This window comes from Sciurus vulgaris (assembly GCF_902686455.1).
Source record: "Sciurus vulgaris genome assembly, chromosome: 7".
NCBI lineage: Eukaryota > Metazoa > Chordata > Mammalia > Rodentia > Sciuridae > Sciurus > Sciurus vulgaris.
The window spans coordinates 26,731,177-26,754,379 of NC_136467.1; the positions used below are offsets into that span (position 1 = coordinate 26,731,177).

The 23,203-nt window shown below is 37.9% G+C and overlaps 1 long non-coding RNA gene across 7 annotated transcripts in view; it reads left to right on the top strand.

Annotated features, from left to right (window-relative positions):
* LOC306666147 overlaps positions 1-23,203 on the top strand; it is a 58,855-nt gene that overhangs the window by 147 nt on the left and 35,505 nt on the right. For 5 of the 7 annotated variants that reach the window (XR_013765207.1, XR_013765208.1, XR_013765209.1 and 2 more), the window contains exons 2-7: positions 2,511-2,552; positions 5,348-5,434; positions 9,409-9,539; positions 9,635-9,699; positions 14,116-14,249; positions 18,936-19,011. This is a non-coding gene — a long non-coding RNA (uncharacterized lncRNA). Of the gene's footprint in view, positions 1-18; positions 276-2,510; positions 2,553-5,347; positions 5,435-9,408; positions 9,540-9,634; positions 9,700-14,115; positions 14,250-18,935; positions 19,012-23,203 lie in introns of those variants that run through there. The other 2 variants (XR_013765213.1, XR_013765212.1) reach the window with 2 other exon arrangements.

Consider the following 23,203-nt stretch of genomic DNA (forward strand, 5'->3'; position numbering starts at 1 on the left):
CAGCCCCACGCACTACAATTCCCAGCATGCTCTTCGTGTAAACCGGGGGCGGAGCAAAGTGTCGCCATAGCAACGGTTCCTAATTGTTTGCGATTCGCTGCCCCGACTCTTTGTAAGCTAAGCCGGTGGTGGATGAAGGGCAGCGGGAAAAACGAAGTTGAGATCCGCGACCCTGACGCTGAGCCCCTAATGAGGTTATTGCTACTGCCGTTAGTAGCGGCCCTGCGCAGATACTGGACGTGCGTTATCTGTAAAACTCGCTACCATCTTATGAGGCAGGTGTCGTAAGCCCCCAACGGGAATCTGAGGGTAGTCGATCCAGGCGTCTGTGTAGCCAGAGACGGTTCTCCTGCACTTCCCCCCTGGACGAGGAATTGCGGGGCGAGAGAAGCATCTCTCCTCGGTGGGAGAAGAAAGCCGTTTTCCATGCCCTGATCTGGGTAGCCTTCCCGGTGTGGGGGTTGGAGGTGGGAAGTGTTAGATTCTCTTACATTGAAGGGACTTAGAGGGAACACCGCAGTCGCTATTTGCTGATGAGGTTATGTCAATGCCAGAGAGGCAGGGCAAAGACGAACCCAAGTCTCTGGATTTCTGGTATGGACTGTTCTCCCACCACCCTCCATTTAAAAATTATGATTGATTTGGTGGCGGGGAGGTGTGGGGAGACTGAGGATTGAACCCAGGGGATGCCCTACCACTAAGCTACAGCCCCAGCCCCGCCCCCCCTTTTTTTTTATTCTTCTTAACAGAGTCTTGCCAAATTTCCCAGGCTGGATTCGAGTTGGCGATCCTCCTGCCTTAGCCTCCCCAAGCAGCTGGAATTAAAGCCATACGTGTGCCACAACCCCTGTCTGAAAAACAATTTTTTTAAAAAGCACAGAGCAAACACTTATGTACTCACTATCCAAAATGAACATGTCAATGTTTTGTCATTTTACAGTTTTAGCGGAAAGAAATAGAATATTACAGTAAAGGCGGGTACCCTTATGCCCACTCTACTAACCTCCCAGGACGCAACTAGGATCAGGAATGAAAATGTATCTTAATAATCTAGGTTTCTATATTTAAAGCATTACTATGTGTTTATAAACAATACATAAAATGGCTTTAGACTGTTGAAGTTTTACATGAGCGCTATTGTATTTTGTGAATTGATCTGCAACTTGATTTTTTTTTTTTTTTTTTTTTGAGAAAAGGGAAAAAGAAGGTAGGTTGCTTTGTTTGCAAAAGAGAAACACAGGGAACTCCTGTCTCCAAGGCTGTGATTCTACCCATCAGCAGGAACAGGGGGCTTTTACAGAGTGATTCAAAGGCTACATTTCACTGTTCTCTGTTGGTGTTGTAATTCCCTTGTTAATTTGGGAGACAGTCATTTCTGATATCTGGTACCATCCCCAAAGTCTGGATGACTTGGTTCCTATGGTGGGTGTATACTGAAGGACAGATAAATCTGCCTGAAATGGGGAAGAAAGGTAATCCTGTTTCCCTTGAGGTTAGGGAGGAGGAGAGATTAGGGAGGAGTGGGGAAGAAAGGAAGAGAAAGATATATGTCTATTATAAAAATAAGTCACAGTGGCAGAGCAGCAAGGGCTACATTCAAAGCATAAGGTGGACCCTATAACCGGTTCAATATCTAACACCACAAAAACAAAACCCACTGTGTAACTTGATATTTTTCACCCAATTCTATGTGTTTAGATCTATCCACATTGATCCATATATCCAGACTTCATTTTTTTGCTTCCACAATCAAATAGATTGCTACGAATTATCTGGAATTTCTATGGTTGTCTCCCATTCATTGCTATTAAAACAGTGCTCTGGGGTGCATTCTTATCCGTATCTTTTCTCAGAACCACAAGGTGCTGGACATGGTGATTCACACCGACAATTCCAGCTTCTCAGGAAGCTGAGGCAGAAGGATAGCAAATTCGAGACCATCCTGGGTCACTTAGGGAGACACTGTCTAAAAATAAAAAGGGTTTGGGTGTAATAGTGGTAAGGCACCCTGGTTTCAATCCCCAGTAACAACAACAACAACAACAAAACTCTATAGTTAGAGATCTGTATTTTGATAGAAGAGACTGACATAAATTAGTAGGCAAATAAGACTATCATTTTGTGCTAAGTGCCTTGAAATAACAGTTTAAGGTCATAGGGAATTATTGTAAGGAGTGGGGCCCTGAAGGAGGAGTTTCAGGGGAGACCTTCCTGAAAAGGCAACTTCCAGGTTGAGATGTGAATGAAACTCATGACCCAACCATGGAATGATCTAGAGGAAGAACATCCTTGGATGAAACATATGCCTGCAGTTCAGATCTTAAGGCACACATGAGCTTGGTATGTTTGAGGAAGTGGTGAATTGGCCTTCCTGCTAAGAGATTGAATGCAGGGACTAAAACTTAAGGAAATTGTTGACTGATTCTTCTTAAAACTCATCATTTAGGATAGTTCATGATTCTGCAAATTCATGTTTTAATCTAATTTCAAATTTATACTTCCTTTTTAAGGCCAAGAGTAATTAACAGGATTGGGGAATGGTTATCACCAAAGTAGGAGATGTTTCAACCTTCCATTATTCTATCTACAAGTTCTTGTAATAGGAGCACTCCAGTTTCCAAAGAAGGCAGTGTTAACCAGAAAACAAAATATATCATGGGTTATACTGCATCATGACCCTTCCTTCAGTTTTCTTTCCTTTTCTAGAATTTTAGAACAAGTTCACCAGTATTAGCACAGAGTACCAAAAGACTGCCAAGAAACACCTGAAGGACTAACACAAAATATATCAAAGGAAGTGGAAGGAAGAAAGGGAGGCAGGGAGAGAGGAAGAGAAGCAAGGAAGGTCCCCATAACACTTTGTTTATATCTCTATATAACAAGTAAGTTTGTGGACTGGGTGGTAGAGCCCTTGCCTAGCACAGGTGAGGCACTGGGTTCAATCCTCATTATTGGAAAGCAAACACACACACACACACACACACACACACACACACACACACCATAGAAGTTTGTTTAAAATCCAAACTCCTACAGCTCTGCCTTTTAAGAAGCTGGGATAAAACTCGAGGTAGATGACCTGTTGTGGGGGTCATAATAAACAATGATGACAGCTGGACACACACAGATGTGCAGGAGGCTGAGTTTGAGGAGATGAAATCGAGAAGGTCAACTTGCTCTGTATAATAAAGCAGGAAGAATCATGTCCTGGAGTGGAGTATCGGGTTGATGTTGTTGCTAAGAAACAGTAAAAAGGGTGGGGGAGCCGAGGAAGAAAAGCTGGTTAAAATGATGGGGAGGAGGAGGACTTTTAGAAGACCAGTGGAGTCTATTTAATTTATAATTATTAGTGTCACTGTAAACACACACACACAGACACTACTCATGCTCCAAATGTCAAGACAAATCCTCTACCAGCTCAAAGCTTTCCATGGAGGATTCATTATAGAACCAAATGGAAAAGGGTTGTGCTCTGCATCCTTGGAGAGTTGGTGAACAAAGACAAAATGTATCAGTAAAGTGATCTATACCCTGAACTGTGTCACATGAAGCAGGAGCTTAGAGTCCATGGTAAATGGGAAAATTGTAAACCACCTTCTACCCTAAATCTTAGAAGGACACATATGTGTTTTCTGCTATAAAAAGGTAGGGTTAGTTTTAATCACATTTTAATTTTAAAGGGTAGTGGTTCCTGAGATGACATCTGATAATCTACCTGTCTTTACCACTAGTCTGTCAGTTATTCAAGGAGGGAACTAGGTCATATACATCTTTATATTCATGAAGTCTAACATACTGTCTGGCATATAATAGAAACTTAGTAAATATTAGATTAATGAATAAATGAGAAAAAACTAGGCCTATATGATGGCAAGTGGCAGAAAGGCATGATTCTATCAGTTATCACCAGAACTCGGGTTTCTTAATCCAGAATTATGATGAGGTTGCTCTTGGTTATACCTGCTTCTGATCTCCAGGTGGCAGTATTTTCTCACATTAAATTGTTTTGAGAAACCAGATTCCCTTTACCCTGAGACCAGAGAACGTAAATGCATTAAAATAAAAATTCAGTTCTGAGCTTATTTCTGTAACTGTACACAGTGAAAGAAGTGATAAAATATAATTACATTAGAGTGTGGATTTTTTCCCTGAGTTTCAATACAAGTCATTACTGGTAGTTCTTGCCTGCCACACACCTATAATCCTGAAACTCAGGAGGCTGAGGCAGGAGGATTGCAATTTAGCAACGGTCTCAGCAATTTAGTAAGACCCTGCTTTAAAATAAAAAATAAAAATAACTGGGATATAGCTCAGTGGTAAATGCCCCTGGGTTCAATCGCCAATACCAAAAAAAAAAAAAAAAAAAAAAAAGAAAGAAAAGAAAGAAAAAAATCACTGGCAGTTCTGGAATTCAAGCAGTTTTAAATAGATACAAATTATTGTTCTGATTTTGATTACAAAACACCTGTAATACTTCAAAGTGTGAAAATCTCTATGTGTGGGGGATAGAGAATAAAGGTGAGGAAGAGGACAATAATATATTTAGAAATACTTTATCTCCCATTAAATGAGGTAAACACTAAATACAGAGTAGCCAACTGAATTTGAATTTCAGATAAATAAGGAAATTTTTCTTGTTTTTCCAAATATTTTATAGAACTTTTAATTTTTTTTTACTTTAAAATTTTTTTTAAATTGTCTATGGACCTCTATTTATTTATTTACGTGTGGTGCTGAGAATAAAGGTGAGTGCTCTACCACTGAGCCACAACCCCAGCTCTAGAACAGACTTATAGAGAAAAAGTTTTCCTTGTTTATCTGAAATTCAAATTTAACCGTGAAACCTCTATTTATTTATTTATTTCTAAATCAGGCAACAATTATCTTGTGATTGTTGGTAATTCCAAAATAAACAGAGCCAGGTCAAGAAGGCAAAAAATGGTACTTCCTTTTTTGGGGAGATAAAAAGGAAGCAGCTGATAAGGGTTGCCTTCCTTATTGTGTCTAACTTTATTGCTTTTTGTACTGGACCCATAGAGGCTGGAGTTCCTCAACTGAATAACTTATTTTCAGGAAACTGAGGTTTAAACTTACTTGCTACCTTTAGCAAATGCAGATGATAAAACCTAAAGTATTTTATATAAATAAACAGTATTTTGTGCATCTCTATTTGCAAAATCCACACCCTGGGACTGAGGATGATTCTCTGGTAGTCAGTGCTTGGGAAGCCCTTTGTTCAAACCCCAGCTTAAAATAAATAAATAAGTAAATAAGTAAGTAAATAAACCAAACTCTATATGATGGAGGAGATTCTTCACTTCTCATTTCTCTCATTTACACTTTTCAGGGAAACTTGATGCATAGTGTTGATAACAGAAATAGCTGAATTGTTTATGAAGTTAATCCTGTTTTTTAAAATACATAGAATTTTTTGGTAAGTTAAATGAGCTGTCATAACATTTGTATAGTTAATAACTATTCCCTATCTTCCAGATAGATTGTTCTTCAAAATTATATTTGTAAGTGAAATTTTTAATTAAAAAAATTATGGGTGCAGTGGCACATATCTGTAACCCCAGCTACTGGGGAGGCTGAGACTGGAGAATCACAAGTTTGAGGCCAGCTCAAGATCCTCAGGATCTTTGACACGATTCAGTCTCAAAATAAAATAAAAGGGCCGGGAATATAGTTCAGTGGCAGAGTGATTGACTCGTATGTACAAGGTCCTACCAGGCCATTTTAAGTACTTGGTATGAATTTAACCCTTCCCAAAGTCACATAGCTACTAAATGGAACGGGGACTTGAACCAGCCTACAGCTATACTATCACTGCACATCACAGCCTCATTAGTTTAGAAGAAATAAGTGAACTGCCTGAGAAGATTTTGAAGGGGACATTTGATCAGCTTCTTGAATAGTATATGGTATTGTTCTCTGAGTCTAGAAAATTTCAAAGTGAACTTTCCCTACTTAGGTGTATTATGAATATTACTTTTGTGCTTATCCACAAGAATGGAGCTGTTTTAGAGTTTAGAAAAGGAAGAATGTCGGAAAGTGGGAGGAAGATTGACCTGTAGTTGGATGATAATTACAAAAGGTGGATGAGGATTAAAGAGTACATGTATGGGGCTGGGGATATAGCTCAGTTGGTAGAGTGCTCGTCTCACAAGTACGAGGCCCTGGGTTCAATCCCCAGCACCTCAAAAAAAAAAAAAAAAAAAAAAAAGAGTACATGTATGGATGTATGAGAAAGAGATTTCTAGGGTAAAAACGAGATTTGAAAAGAAAAATTAAAGGGAGTGACATTAGACTTTGCATACTTATCTACGTGAAAAGGAAAGGGGAAGTAGGAGGGACATTGGGAACATTGCCTCTAACTAGCCTGGATTCCATGATAACGCAAGATTGTGCATCTGCCACCGTTGTGACAATAAGTTGTGATAGGCTCCCCAATATGATAGCCTCCTGCTAAAGACAGTTTTATATAGAGCAAGAACAAAATAAACATACATTGTTGATACTTCCTCAAACATAATTCAAACCCAATTAGATATCTTTGGATATTCCTTCCACCTTTTCCTCTTCCAGAAGGACTATCTGAAGTAGTGAGGATGGAAGGGAAAGAGGCCTGGACTTGTTAGGGGAGCAGAGTTCTTACCCTCCTACCTAATTAGCTCTCTAACCACTGGCTAGTTATAGTCTCTGAGCCCCTATTTCCTAAACTGAAAGTATCAATGATTTAACCCACTTGATGATATTACAAGGGTTGCTCCCAGTACTGTATGCAAGAGCAAAGAATGCAGAGCATGCGTTGGGGAGACAGTGTGAGCCATCCTGACATGGCTGGGTTCTCTAATTTACCACCAGTGATTTCTGATGATAGGCTCCTAGACCTTTATTTACTATCTACTTTGCATACTTCAATGTCTTAGTGTTAGCCAGGAGCCTTGAGTTCAGAAATGGACTGCTTGGGTTCAAATCCTAGTTCTAACAGTGTCTTTTTGGATATATACCTTGACCTTTCAGTGCCTCAATTCTTTCCTGTAAGTGGAAGTCATAATGGGAACTTCCTCAAAGGCTTGCTGTGACAAAGGGGACATAATCTACAGGACTATAGTCTAACAAGAGAAACTGGTTTGTAAGCAAGTGATCACTGTGCCACGTGATAAGTGCAGTCATAGAGATATGGACAAAATGCTTCCCCTAGAGTCAGGCGCAGTGGTACACTCCTGTGATCCCAGTTACTTGGGAAACCGAAGCTAGAGGATCATAAGTTTGAGGCTGGTCTTGGCAACTTGGTGAGATCCTGTCTTCAAATAAGTGTTTTTGTGTTGTTTAGTTTTGAATTTTTTTTTTTTTTTTTTTTTTTTTTGGTACCAGGGATTGAACCTAGGGATGCTTAACCACTGAGCCACATCATCAGCCTTTTTATTTTTTATTTTGAGGCAGGATCTGGCTGAATTGCTAAGGGCCTCCATAAATTGCTAAGGCTGGCCTCAAACTTGTGATCTTCCGGCCTTAGTCTCTGAAATAGCCGGAATTATTAGGCGTGTACCACTACACCCACCTCAAAATAAATTCCTTTTAAAAGGGGTTGGGAATGTAGCTCAGTGGTAGATACTTGCTTACCATGTGTGAGCAGCAGCTGGGTTCAAGCTCCAGAACACACAAACACACACACACACACACACACACACACAAAACTTTGCTAGCATGAGAAGAGAAAGGTAGGGAAAAGATGACCAATCTGGCATGAAATTTAAAGCTGAAAGACAGGCAATTTTGTGTGTGTGTGTGTGTGTGTGTGTGTGTGTGTGTGTGTGTAAGAGAGAGAGAAAGAAAATGAATAAATCTGGCCAAACAAAACACTTCCTGTTCCCAGGCCTAAAGATGAAGTTTATACTGAATGGCCATGTTCTTCAGACTCAGGCTCTGTAACAGCCCCACCTTTTTCTCCTGCCCTTACTCTGGCCTTCCTCTATCCTTGGAGACACTTCTGTGACTCTGTGCTTTTGCACATTCTGTTCCCTGACCTAGAATGCCCTTCCCATGTCTGTACATCTCTCTGGAGCTCAACAGTGATACTGCTGATGTCATTATGAGAATGCTACCAGCCAAACAATACAAAAATTTCAACAGTTGAAATTTAATGAATGCCAGTGACTTATGTGCAGGTTTCGTCTGAATCTTGGAACAACCTTTTTTTTTTTTAAATGAGGACACTGAGGGTAGAAGATACTGAATTGCCCTCCCAAAGTCACACAACTTGTTAGTAATTTTTCCTAGCTCTGGCCAGTCTCAGAGCTCAGCTCATTTTCATTGTTTGTCAAAATTAATTTCTTGGTGAAATAAGTCTACAATTTAAATATCCTTATTTATTATAATACCCCCTATAATTTGTTTTGACTTTATTTTTATAAATATCAAAAGTAATGTTTATTGTAGAATATTAGGAAATATAATCAACATAACAAGATTAAGGAAATTATTACCCATAATCCCACATTCTATGGAAAAAACAATTTTAATCAATATGATAGATCCTGTTATAATTCCACTTGTATGACATTCTGGAAAAGGAAAAAGCTATAGGGAAACAAACAGGGTTTGCTACGGACTGTCCTACAAAGGGCATAAGGGCTGATGAAATGCCTTACACCTTGACTGTGAAGGTAGTTACACAACTGTGAATGTTTATGTGTGCATGTATGTATGTGTGTGATAATATTTATACATACAGGTGTTGGGGATTGAGCCCAGGGCCTTATGCCTGCTAAGCATGTACTCTACTACACAACTATATAGACCTTTATTTTATTCATTTATTTATGTGGTGCTGAGAATCGAACCCAGTGTCTCACACATGCTAGGCCAGCGCTCTGCCACTGAGCCACAACCCCAGCCCCATAACTATATGTATTTATCAAAGCTAATGGAACTGTTCATAGTACATTTTACCAGATATAAATTTTACCTCAATAAACCTGACGTTAAAAAATGAATGCCTTCCTATATATCCTTTCATGCTTTTTCTTGTGCAAACATTATTATAAATATTTTCTCTAAAAATATTTTATATGAGTTTTAGTAAATATGCTTTATTTTAAAAAAACATTTCTATATTTACATAAAAATTGTGAAGGTATTACGAAGATCCCATGTTTATCCTACATTTGTGAGTGTGCACACACACATGCACACACACACTGGAGATCAAACCCATGTTTCGCACATACTGAGCAAGCAGTGTACCCTGAGCTACGTCTCCAGACCACCCCCAACATTATCAACATCTTGTTAGTACAACACATTTGTTACAATTAATGAGCCAATGTTGATATATTAACTGAAGTGCATGGATTATTCAGATTTCAAGTTTTTACTTAATGTCTTTTTTTTCTGTTTCAGAATCCCATCTAGGACACCGCATTACTCTTAGGCATCATATTTCTTTGGGCTCTGCTTGATTGTGACAGTGTCTCCGACTTTCCTTGCTTGAATCACCTTGACAGATTTGAGGAGTAGTGGTCAGATAGAATGTAAGATAACCTGTTGTTGGAATTTGTCTGTTTTTCCTGTGGTTAGACTGATGTAGATAGATTTTTTTTTTTTTTTTTTTTGCTCTGTGTCCCAGGCTGGTCTTGAACTTTTCTGGGCTCCAGGAATCCTCTTGCCTCAGCCTCTTGAGTCACTGTGACTGTAAGTACGCCCAAGAACACCTAACTATATGTTGATGTTTTATAACATACTTTTCCACTCAAAAATGTGTCCAAATATACATATAAATCTAAAGTCTTAAAGGCGGTAATAGTATTCTGTTTTATGAATGTAGCAAAATTAACCATCACCTATTATTGAACATTTAGGTATTCACTGTAGTGCTTTCACATTATGACGGACGGTACGGTATACATGTTTGTGCAAATGTTTGCAACTTTGTGTGTGTGTGTGTGTGTGTGTGTGTGTGCGTGTGTGTGTGTTTAGGGTAATAGTGAGCTATAGAGCTGTTGAAGTAAACTGCATTCTTTTTTTCCTCACCCCAGCCATGATGGGGATTGAACCCAGGGCCTTGCACACACTAGACAGTCACTCTACCATTGAGCTACATCCCCAACCCTTTTTATTTCATTATAAAGCAGGGTCTTGCAAAATTGTTCAGTTTGGGCTTAAACTTGTGATCCTCCTGCCTCAGCCTCCTGAGTTGCTGGGATTACAAGCACAAATCACTGCCTCTCGGTGTTTTTTTTTTTTTTTTTTAAAGATTTGTTTGTTTGCTTATTTATTTATGATAATAGGGATTGAACCCAGGGTTGCTGTACCACTGAGCCACATCCACAGTCCTTTTTATTTTTTTATTTTGAGACAGGGTCTTGCCAAATTGCTGATATTGGCCTTGAACAGAAGGTTGTCTTAGCCTTCCGAGTCCCTGGGATTGCAGGTGTAGGCCACCGTGCCCAGTTTTCCTTAAGACTTTTGATACATAGTACCATAGTACCATATTGCCCTCCAGAAAAGTTGTTACCAGTTTGAGCGTTAGCAATAGTGTTTCAGTGTTCTGATGCTCACGGTTTAGCTAATACTGGATATTATAATTATTTTCAACCTTTGTCAATTGGAGTAGAAAAAATATATCATGTTGCATTGTATTTGTTTCCCTATTGGTATCTTCTACCAGACAGTGAGCTCCTAAAAAAAAGACTTTATCATATTTCCAGATATACAGTCTAAATTGCTGTCACGAAAAAAAAAAAATAGTAATGGGCATTCAGCTGAAAGTGAGGGAGAGTGGAAGGGCCTGAATCCAAAAGTGATTGTGTCTATGCCTTGGAGAGGAAGTGTTTTGTGGATCACTAGGTGCAATCCTATCCTTCTGGGCCAGTGCCCCGTATGTGTTACGTAATCTGAAGGTGTGGCTCTATTAGTGTGAGCTTCAGACCAAGTAGGAGAGAAATCTACACTAGACTGAAAGAGAGTAAGCAGGATCTTGCCATCTCCCTTAAATAACAAGAAAAATTACTGGGATTTAGTTTACCAATTCTAAAAAAGAGGATTGCCTTATAATTCTCTTTGAACTATAATACCGTTCAGGTAGTTCCACATAACAGCTTTTAGGAAAAACAATCAGGTATGTTTGTGATTTTCAGATCTTTTTCTTTCAGTCAATACCATTTTATATTTGTGACTTGCTGCCAATATTTTATTTTTATCTGCATACTTCAAGATTTTATTTATAGTCTTCTGTATAGAACCATATATATCATATGTATGGAGACATATATGTATGCATATAATATAGATGATGTGTGTGTGTGTGTGTGTGTGTGTGTGTGTGTGCATTTATAGATAGGGTCTCACTGAGTTGCTTAGGGCCTTGCTAAATTGTTGAGGCTGCCTTTGAATTCCCCATCCTCCTGCCTTAGCCACCTGAGATGCAGGGAAGGCAGGTGTGCACCACCACGCCCAGCTCTGTATGGAACCTTGACCGTACTTTGCTGTACCTATGATTGACCATACTTTGATGTCAATTACAAACTTGTTATGTAAGCACAGTAATAAATGTTATTGTTTCAATTGATCACTGGAAGAGGACACTACAACAAAAGGGATATGTGTTTTTATAATACTGTATATTTAATTTTGTTTCCAGTGTGACCAGGTTGACTCATTTAGCAGCGTCTGAACAAAGAAAAATGTTCTCAGTTGCCTGATGGCAATTTAGTAGATTTCTATATTTGTTGAATTTTTCAATGTGCAGTGGGACATGTTCTCAAAGTGATGCTATGTAGCATGTACCTCACATCTAAGAATTTCCATATGTGCTTCCCCGAGATTCTTCATCCCTGCCAGCGATTCCCTGACCTCCCCCTGGGGAGTGGGAGTGCCCTTACAGTTCTTCCAATCCAGCCTGACAAAAATTGGGCCCCAAGTTGTAAGATGGGGTTTATTTTCTGCCAAGTGAAACAATCTTTCCTACAAACTTAGCAATATAATAAATAGAGATCAGATCATAAATTAGGACATGATGAAGAAGAACTCAGAGCTAGTTGTGTTTCTAGAATTAGAAGTACTCTAGTATCAAAATTAATTTCACAATGTGGATCATTTTTTATGGTCAGTGAATTTCCTAATAGCTAAATCTATCAGCAGAAGGAAATAATTGATGCCATTTTATTATCTTAAAGAGAAGTTTTACAGTATGGTGATAAAATATTTAAATAAGTATTTTGTAGTAAAATCATTGCTCCTGATTATTAATCAGTTAATTTATCATGAAGTTATTTTTTATTTATACACTTAAAAGCTGTAGGCATTTAAGTTTAATGCTTTAAAATTATGTCTTTTTCTGGTTGTTATGGTGCATGGCTGTTATCCCAGTGACTCTGAAGGCTGAGGTAGGAGAATCACAAGTTCCAGGCCAGCCTCAGCAACTTAGCAAGGCCCTAAGCCACTTAGTGAGATCTTGTCTCAAAATCAAAAATAAAAAGAATTGGGGATGTAGCTCCCCTGGGTTCAATTCCCAGAACTAAAATTTTTTTTAAATTAGTGTATGTTTTCATAGCACATTTTTGTTGCTATGAATTAGTTATATTTATCATTTTCCTAATAATGCTTAGACAATAATCTTATTAACTCCAATAATATAGCATCTAGTATTGTGTTAAGATGAATCTAAGTCAAATGAAATAGGAGGTGGGAATCAATGAGCCAATTAAACATTATTTAAATGATCAACATTGTCCACCTGAGACTGTAACTGAGAAGGAAGAAGATCCGAATTGAGTTTCAAGAAGCAGCCTCTTGTCATTACTATCTTTAAAGGATCAAATTTGATAAGCAATCTAGAGGGTTTCCTTGACAATCCAATAAAGGAGCTTTGGGCTCATAGCCTCCTCTGTTCTGCTTGAGCTTAGGAATATCGGTCACTAATCATCAGGCATTTAGGTAAAATGAAATGAACATATTGACTGAATTCCATTACTTCATTTCAGAATGTTAAATTCTTCAGAATAACAGGGATATTATAGCTACATTAAGCCTTTCCTAGGCTGGGGATATAGCTCAGTGGTAGAGCACTTGCCTAGTGTGCACAATGCCCTGAGTTCAATACCCAGCATCACAAAAGAAGAAACTTCCTATATGAAATTAGGCATACAGAGTTCCCAAAAAAGGGTTTCTGAAAAGAGGTTTCCCAGGCCCTGTTGAGCTCTTTGGTGGAGTAGGATGCAGAATGACTTAAGCTTAATCAAATGTTTTGATAAAACAAGAACTTGAAATGAAATTAAAAATTCATCCTTGTGTCAAGAGTTTTGAATAACTTTGTAAATTCAAGATGTTAGAGTCAGAACTTCCCCTACGGAACAATAAAAGATCAGAAGTACTGCCTGTCCCTGTATGCTGTTTCCATTACATCTCTACCTTACTCTAAAGCTTCCTGTTGCACATTTTTGCTAGAAAATAGTTCTGTCAAGCACGGGAATAGTAGCCTCATATCTTGCAGGTGGGAATACAGATAAGTACCATTTGGGGGTTTTGTTTGTTTTGTTTTGTTTCTATGGTCCTGGGAATTGAACACAGTGGCACTCTACCACTAAGCTTTGTCCCCAGCCCTTTTTATTTTTATTTTGAGACACGGTCTTACTCAGTTGCTCAGACTGGCCTTGAATTTGTGTTTGTCCTTCCTAAGCTGTCCCAGTAGCTGCGTTTCTAGGCATAGGCCACTGGGCCTGGCTGCCATGAAAGATTTTTAGAGGTTTTTTGTTTACCTTTTTTTTTTTTTTTTTTTTTTTTCCAAAATATGAGTTACATGCAGAAACATTCAAATATTTAAACATAGAGCTCAGTGCATTCTTAATGTATATATCCACCTGTAGAGTTACTACTCAGTCAAAATCCAGACCACCTCTGTCTTTCCAGAAGGCTTTTTCCTGTCTCACTCAATCAGCATTTTTTACCACAATACCATCATTATTCAACTTCTTGCACCTTAAGTTAATGTTTCATGTTCTTCAATTTAATTCTTTTTTCTTTTCTTTTTTTGGTACTAGGTATTGAACCCAGGGGTGCTTAACCACTGAGCTACAACCCAGCCTTTTTGATTTTTTTTTATTGAGACAGGGTCTCACTAAGTTGCTTAGGCCTCACTCAATTGACGAGTCTGCTCTCGAATTTTCAATCCTCCTGCCTCAGCCTCCTGAGTCACTGGAATTACAAGTGTGCCCCTCTGCACCCAGCATGTTCTTCGATTTCATGTAAGTGAATTCAGTTTGTAGTCTTGCTCATATTTGTGTCTGTTGTGTTTGCTCCTTGTTCATTGCTGTTCAGCATTGTATAGTACGATATAATTAATTTATCAAGTCTTCTGTTGCTGGATATTTGGGTTATTTCCTGTTTGTGATATTAAGATAGACTGCTGTGAACATTTTTACACATGCCTTTGGTGGATAAATATTATCTTATTTTTTAGGAGTAGATTTTTCCAGGAGTAGAATTCACTTAGTCATTGGCTATATGTAAATAACTATTATTTTTTAATTAAAATTTTTTTTCATTTTTTATCTTTTTTTTTATTCATTGTACACAAATGGGGCACTTTTCATTTCTCTGGTTGTACACAAAGTAGAGTCACACCATTTGTGTAATCTTACGTGTACATAGAGTAGTGATGTTTGTCTCATTCCATTATCTTTCCTTCCCCCTGCCTACATATAACTTTAGATAAAAACTTCCAAGCAGTTTTCCAATATGGTTGTACTGACTTAAATTCCTCCACCAGCATATATAATGTTGTAGTTGCTCCACATCCTTACGATATACTTTCTTTGGCAGGACTTTTAATTTAAATCTTCTCATGGTTATATAAACAGTACCAAGTTATAGTTTTAATGTGCATTTCCTTGATGAGTTTTGGGGGCAGTTTTTTTGTTTGGTTTGGTTTGGTTTGGTTTGGTACTGGGGATTGAACTCAGGGAGTACTTAACCCCTGAGCTGCACCCCAGCCCCTTTTATATTTTTAATTTAATTTTATTATTTATTTGTTCTAATTAGTTATAGGTGACAGTAGAATGCATTTTGACATATTATACTTAAATGGAGTATAACTTCTCATTCTTTTAGTTGTACATGATGTAGAATTACATTGGTCAGATAGTCATATATACCCATAGGTAATAATGTCTGATTCATTCTACTTTCCCACCTACCCCCAGATCCCCTCCCCTCTGTCTAATCCAAAGTACCTCTATCCTTCCATAGCCCCCCAACCCCTTATTGTGAATTAGCATCTACATATCAGAGAAAACATTTGACCTTTGTTTCTTTGGGACTGACTTATTTCACTTAGAATGATATTCTCCAGCTGCCTCCATTTACCAGCAAATGCTATAATTTCATTCTTTAAGGCTGAGTAATATTCCATTGTGTATATGTACCACATTTTCTTCATCCATTCATCTATTAAAGGGCATCTAGGTTAGTTCCACAGCATTGTGAATTGAGCTGTTACAAACAGTGCTGTGTCACTGTAGTATGTTTATTTTAAGTCCTTTGGGTATAAACCAAGGAATGGGATAAATGGGTCAAATGGTGGTTCCATTTCAATTTTCTGAGGGATCTCCATACTGCTCTCCATAGGGGTTGCATCAGTTTGCATTCCCACCAGCAATGTGTGAGTGTAACTTTTCCCCTACATCCTCACGAACATTTATTGTTGTGTTCTTCATTTAAAAAGTTTTTGTAGTTGTAGATGAACAGACCGCCTTTATTTTGTTTATTTTTTAATGGGGTGCTAAGGATCAAACCCAGTGCTTTACATGTGCTAGGCAAGTGCTCTGCCACTGAGCTACAGCCCCAGCCCATGTCATTTGTGTTCTTGATAGTTTCCATTCTAACTGGAGTAAGAAGGAATTTCATTATAGTTCCATTTGCATTTCTCTAATTGCTAGAGATGTTGAACATTTTTTTCATATATTTGTTGATGTATTTCTTCTTCTGTGAAGTGTCCATTCAGTTTCTTAGCCCATTTATTGATTGAGTTGTTTGGGAGGTGTTGGTTTTTGAGTTCTTTCTATATCCTGGAGGTTAATGTGATATCTGAGGTGCAGGTGGTAAAGATTTTCTCCCATTCTGTAGGCTCTCTCTTCACATGACTGATTGCTTCCTTTACTGTGAAGAAGCTTTTTACTTTGATTCCATGCCATTTATTGATTCTTGATTTTAGAAGAAGGAAATTAAAGGGATATGAATAGGAAAAGAACTCTCAACTATCACTGTTTGCTGATGATATGATTCTATAATTAGAAGACCCAAAAAATTCCACCAGAAAACTTCTAGAACTAATAAATGAATTCAGCAAAGTAGCATGATATAAAATTAACACTCATAAATCAAATGCAGTCCTATTCTTACAAATGAATCCACTGAAAGAGAAATTAGGAGAACTACCCCATTCATGATAGCCTCAAAAAAATAAAACATTTGGGAATCAATCTAACAAGAAGTGAAGACTTCTACAATGAAAACTACAGAACACTGAAGAAAGAAATTGAAGAAGACGTTAGAAGATGGAAAGATCTCCCAGGCAGAACTAACATTGTCAAAATGGCCATGCTACCAAAAGTGTTATACAGATTTAATGCAATTCCTTTTAAAATTCCAATGACATTCTTCATAGAAATAGAATAAAGTAATCATGAAATTTATTTGTAAAAATAAGAGACCCAGAATAGCAAAGTAATCCTTAGCAAGAAAACGGAAGCAGGAGGTATTACAATACCAGACCTTAAATTGTACTACAAAACTATATTAACAAAAATGGCATGGTATTGGCACCAAAGCAGACATGTAGACCAATGGTACAGAATAGAAGACACAGAGGCAAACCCACATAAATACAGTTTTCTCTTAGTACACAAAGGCGCCAAAAACATACATTGGAGAAAAGATAACCTCTTCAATAAATGGTGCTGGAAAAACTGGAAATCCATATGTAGCAAAACGAAATTAAACCCCTATCTCTCAAACAAAGTGGATCAAGGACTTAGGCCTGAGACCCTGTACCTAATAGAAGAAAAAATAGGCCCAAAATTCCATCATTTTGGCTTAGGAACTAACTTCTTTAACAAGACTCCTAAAGCACAAGGAATAAAATCAAGAATCAGTAAATGGGTTGGAACAAAACAGTATTTTTTATTTTGAGACAGGATCTCACGAAGTTGCTGAGGCTGGCCTGGATTTTGTGATCCTCATGTTTCAGACTCTCAAGTCGCTGGGATTATAGGTATATGCACTGTGCTCAGCCTGGGGCATTAAAATTTTGGCTATATGTGATTCTTTTTTTCTTGCTGATTTATAGGAATTCCTTATCTATTCTAGATCTAAGTACTTTGTTGAATTGTGTTCCAAGTCTTTGACTTGATGTGTGTGTGTGTGTTGTTGGGGGAATCAAACCTAAGGCTTTGTGCATGCTAAGTGCATGTTCTACTGCTATATCCCCAGCCCTATTATTTTTTGAGGTAGGGTACCACTTAGTTGCCCAGGCTGGCCTTGAACTTGTAATCCTCCTGCCTTAGCCTCCTGAGTCACTGGGATTATAGGTGTGCACCGCCCCTCCTGGCTTTTAATGGTGTCTTTTGATGAACAAAAGTTCTTAATTTTAATGATATCCAGTTCATCAATTTTCTTTTAATGTTCTATTTAAGTCTGAAGTAATGAATATGTTCTCTTGGTATTTTCTTCTAGGAGCTTTATTATTTTACTATTTACATTTGGGTGAGTGATTCATCTAGAATTAATTCAGGGTGTGATATGAAGTAGAGATCAAAGTTTGTTTTTCCCATATGGATGTTCAGTGGATCCAGCACCAATTATTGAAAACACCATCTTTCATTGGGAAGTCTCTTAACACAACCATGGAGGACTTTTTATTTTTATCAACTTGAGTCGATAGTTGTATGCTATGAAGATGTCATTTTTGTTTAGCAAGACTGGGAAAGTAGTTAACCAAAGCCAAACCATTCTGTAATTCTTATAATTGTTCTTACCACCTCTTGGTGCTAAAATACCACAAAACTCAGGCTTATCTTCCACCTGCACCATTTTCCAGTCTAACCTGGATGATTGAAATTTGTGAAGCCATTTTTGAAGATAGAGATTATAACCATCTCATGTACAGGTATTAGTGGGGTTCTTTATGCTATCTGACCAGTTTAGGATCTCATCTTGAGTTTTCTTTTGGTAGTCATATCTGATATCAATCTGCTCATTCTGATTGCTTCCAAAGCAGAACTTGGACCTGGGATTGCATGCAGGTTGTTTCTTTGGGATGTGGTTCTAGGGAGTAGGAGTGAGAGAAAAGGAGTCAAAGCCTGTGTGGCATCATTTGTATCACAATAAGATGTATACAAAAGGCTTCCAGTGATAAAAGGAGAAGTACATAAAAGGTTTCCAATGCATATGTTAATATAGCTCATGGAACCCAAGGCTAACAATGCACATGAATATCTGAAGTATCAAAAATCAAGCTGGGTAAGGTGGTGCCGCCTTTAATCCCAGCGGCTTGGGAGGATGAGACAGGAGGATCACAAGTTCAAAGTCAGCCTTAGCAATTTAGAGAGGCCCTAAGCAACTCAGTGAGTCCCTGTCTCTAAATAAAATATTTAAAAAGGACTAGGGATGTGGCTCGGTGGTTAAGTGCCGCTGGGTTCAATCCCTGCTACCAAAAAAAAGAAAAAAAATCAAGTAATTGAAATCCCAATAGGTACTCTCTCCATATTTGCTTTTCTTTGTGCATCTGCTTCACTTTTGTCTCATGGCAGTATAGCTTTCTTTGTTTCACAAGAACAACATGAATGGGAAATGACCTTGCCATCTCTTTCATGTTTACATATTTCCATTGAATGTAGCATCCAGACTGATCCTGATTTTCTTTTCTTTTCTAGTGCTGGGTATTAAAGGGTCTTGATTGTGGAACCAACCTAGATGCCCCTCAGTTGATGAATGGATAAAGAAACTGTGGTATGTATACACAATGGAATGCTACTCAACCATAAAGAAGAATAAAATTATGGCATTTGCTGCTAAGTGGATGGAGTTGGAGAATATTGTGCTAAGTGAAATAAGCCAGTCCCAAAAAACCAAAGGCCAAATGTTTTTTCTGGTAAGTGGATGATACATAACTAGCGGATGGTGGTGGAGTAAGAGAAGAATGGAGGAACTTTGGATTGTGTACAGGGAAATGGGGTGGGAGGGGATGAGGGAAGGAAAGATGGTGGACTAAGACAGATATTATTACCCTATGTACATGTATGATTACACAAATGGTGTGAATGGTGTGAATCTACATTGTGTACAACCATAGAAAAGTTTCACCCCATTTGTGTACAATGAATCAAAATGCAGTCTGTAAAAAAATAAAATAAAAAATAAAGGGTCTTACACATGACAAGCATGTATTCTACCACCGTGCCAGACCCCACCATTCCCCTGAAATTCTTTATCCCAAGTCCTAATTCTCTGTAAAGGAAATCTGATTGGTTCAACTTGAGTGAGGTATATAGAGTCAGTGGAACAGGATCATATGATTCCAACATTGTTGTTAAGAATCCAATTTTATGGATTGGGTGTGGGAACTACCTTTTGAATTATCCACTACATATATCTATCAAAACTTTATGGTTTCTAGCTGGGCACAGTGGCACACACTTTAATCCCAATGTCTCTGGAGAGTGAGGCAGGAGGGTCACAAGTTCAAAGTCAGCCTCAGCAAGTTAGTGAGACCCCAAGCAACTTAGTGAGACTCTGCCTCAAAATAAAAATAAGGGGCTGAGGCTGTAGCTCCGTGGCAGAGCACTTACTTAGCACGCATAAGGCACTGGGTTTGATCTCCAGCACCACATAAAAATAAACAAAAAAAAAATAAAGGCATGCTGTCCATCTACAACTACAAAAAAATTTTTATAAATAAATAAATAAATAAGGATTGGGAATGTGGCTCAGTGTTTAAGTACCCCTGGGTTCAATCCCTTGTACCAAACAACTGAGGAAACAAAAAACCTTATGGTTTCTATCTTTGGTGTAATGCTAGAAAATTCTTTCTTCATTTCATGATTATATAAACATGCATTTTACATTTTCTCCCAATATTTCTATCATTTTTATTCATATATTCAATCCACTTGGTATCTATTTAGGTAAAAATTATATAAGAACTAAACTTTAAAAAATGATAAATCACTTATCATTAGAAAGGATAGATTACTTATAAATGTTGATTTTTTTTCACATACTGAATATTTATACACACATACACACACACATACGTGGATCTATAGTATCATTTCTGAACTTTTCCACTGGTTAGTTTGTCCATCAGAGTTTTAAATTATACATGCAATGCTACAGAATTAGTATATCGGCTATGAAAATAGGTACTCAAATTAGATTTAGTCCCTTTAAAGAAACAACCGACAACATAGGTATGTATATGCACACACATACCCACACACAGATGTCCATATTGTCTAGCACAGTTTCTTATGCATACTGGATAATAACTATTGCAGTTTATATACAAGAACATACTTGCATGAGCAAATAAAAATACACATCATCTTACAGTTTTTAGTGAGCTTTCATAAATTACACATCATCAGGAAAAGATCATATTGATTTACTAATACATTTTTCTATTCGATGCAGTTTCCATAGTAACCTGGTAGATTTTATTATTGTTCTGTGAGTAATTTTGCTTCCTGTGAGAGGATTATATGTCCCTGCCCATTGTAGGTCCCAATGCCTTGTGGGGAAGGAGTACACATTCCACTCTATTAACATTAGTCTTTACTCTCATAGCTTATTTTAGCCATCAATAAATGAATGGATGTGACTTACATTATTTCTAAATAAAAATGCAAATTATCATTATGCATTTTTTGCCAACTCTCTCTTTCCCTCTGATATAAGAATATCACATGCTAGACAAGTGCTCTAGTACTGAGCCCCATCCCCAGTCGTTTTTTATTTTATTTTGCTTGGAGACAGTGTCTCACCAAGTTGCCCAGGCTGCCCTTGATCTCGGGATCCTCTTACCTCAGCCTCCTGAGTTACTAGGAATATAGGAGTGCCCACTGCATCCAGTTCAGGTAGGGTTTTTAAAAAATATTTATTTATTTATTTTAATAATAGCCTAATGAGGCTGGGGATGTAGCTCAGTTGGTAGAGTGCTTGTCTTGCAAGCACAAGGCCCTGGGTTTAATCCCCAGCACAGAAAAAATAATAATAATAATAATAGCCTAATGAAGGACTTTAACTCATGAAGTTTTACAAATACAGTCAACTAGATTAATTAGAATATATAGGACATCGATGGACATAAACCACATAAATTTTACTCAACAATTACCTTAAATACAGTCAAGCTGCTAAACTCTTCAGGTTATAAGAAATAGACACATCCTTCAGCAAGGTCTAGTAATGGTGATTATTATAAATAATATTTGGGGGGCTAGAGATGTAGCTCAGTGGTAGAGTGCATGCTTAGGAAGTCTGAAGCCCTGGGTTCCATCCCTAGTACAAGAAATAAAAAAGAAATAAATATATTTTTGGCAAAATAGAGATAGAATCTCAAAGAAACTTGAAATCAATAGGTATCTTGAGACTCTGGAATACATCCAAGGCAGCTGCAGGACTGTTCTTTACCATTGTCACTTGAGTGCTCTGTTATTACTAGTGTGGTTGGATACTTTTGATCTCTACTTCTCTTACTGTCTTTTTGCTACCAGTTGATTTCCTTAGAGTCATTCTGCACCTTTTCTACTACTAAAATCTTCTGCAGTATCTATCATTTCTGATTGTTCATACCTTCAGCTTGCTTTTAAGTTTGGAATCTTCTAGCCCCTCTGCCTGTGTCTTCCTTCTAGGACATCATTTTAACTTCAGCTCCCAGAGTTAGTTCCTTCATGTATGTTCTCCTATTACAAATTCCTGAGAGTATGACTTTGTTTGACCCAGCTGTAGTGGGTTGCATAGTGTCCCTCCAAACTTCAGGTCTACCTAGAACCTCAGAATGTGACTTTCTGAAATAAGGGGTTCCGTAAACGTAATTAAGGCAAGCATCTTGAGATGAGATCATCCTGGAGTAGAGCGGACTCTAACTCTAATGATGTATGTCCTTATAAGAGATGAAAAGACACAGAAACACAGGAGAAAAGGCCATGTGAAGATGGAGGGCAACCAAAAGCCAAGAAGTGCCAGATTGCCAGCAGCTACCAACAACTAGGTGAGCAGCATGGAAGAATTCCCTCTCAGAATTTCTAGAAGGTTCCAGAGACCTGCAGAACTGTGAGAGAATAAATTTCTATTGTTTTTTAAATCAGCCAGCTTGTACTAATTTGTTATGGCAGCTGGAGTAAATTCTATTAGTCAGGGTTCTCTGGAGAAATAGAACCAATGGGATATGTGTGTATGTAATATATTTATGTCTAAATATGTGTAATATATACCTTCATATGTAATATTTTTGTAAGGGATTGTCTTATGCAATTATGGAAGTTGGCAAGTCACAATCTGCAAGTGTAGGCCGGTAACCTGGACACCCAGAAGAACCATCGATGCAGATAAATTCCAAGACAGTCTTCTGGAAAACTCCCTCTTACTCAGGGGAGGATCAGCCTTTCTGTTCTATTCTGGCCTCAACTGATTAGATGAGGCCCACCTGTATTATGACACACTTGTTTACACAGTCAGCTATTTCCAATGTTAATCTCATTCAAAACACCCTCACAGAAACACCTAGAATGGTTGACTAAATATCTGGATACACATTGACCTCGTCAAGTTGACACACAAAAGTAACCATCACAGAAATTAATAGATCTTCTCATCTCTGAGGGTTATTAATATTCATAGGCCGTCAGTTAGGCAATGGTTTGGCCATCCCTGGATGAGGTGCTTAGAGCTCAGATCATCAGCATGGCTGTGTGATTTAAAGAGACTCCGGACATGAGAGACATGTAAGTGACATGTCTACAATAATTTAATGCTTGACTACACACACGCATATTCTTCTTCATTAGGGGCAAAAATATCTTGCCTGATGTGATTATATCCCTAGTGGACCTCAGAGCGAAGGCACAGGGGCTTTCTGAAATTGACTTTCCCTATTAGATCCTCCTTTTTCTGAGTAATGTGCCACTTTTCCTTTATTGAA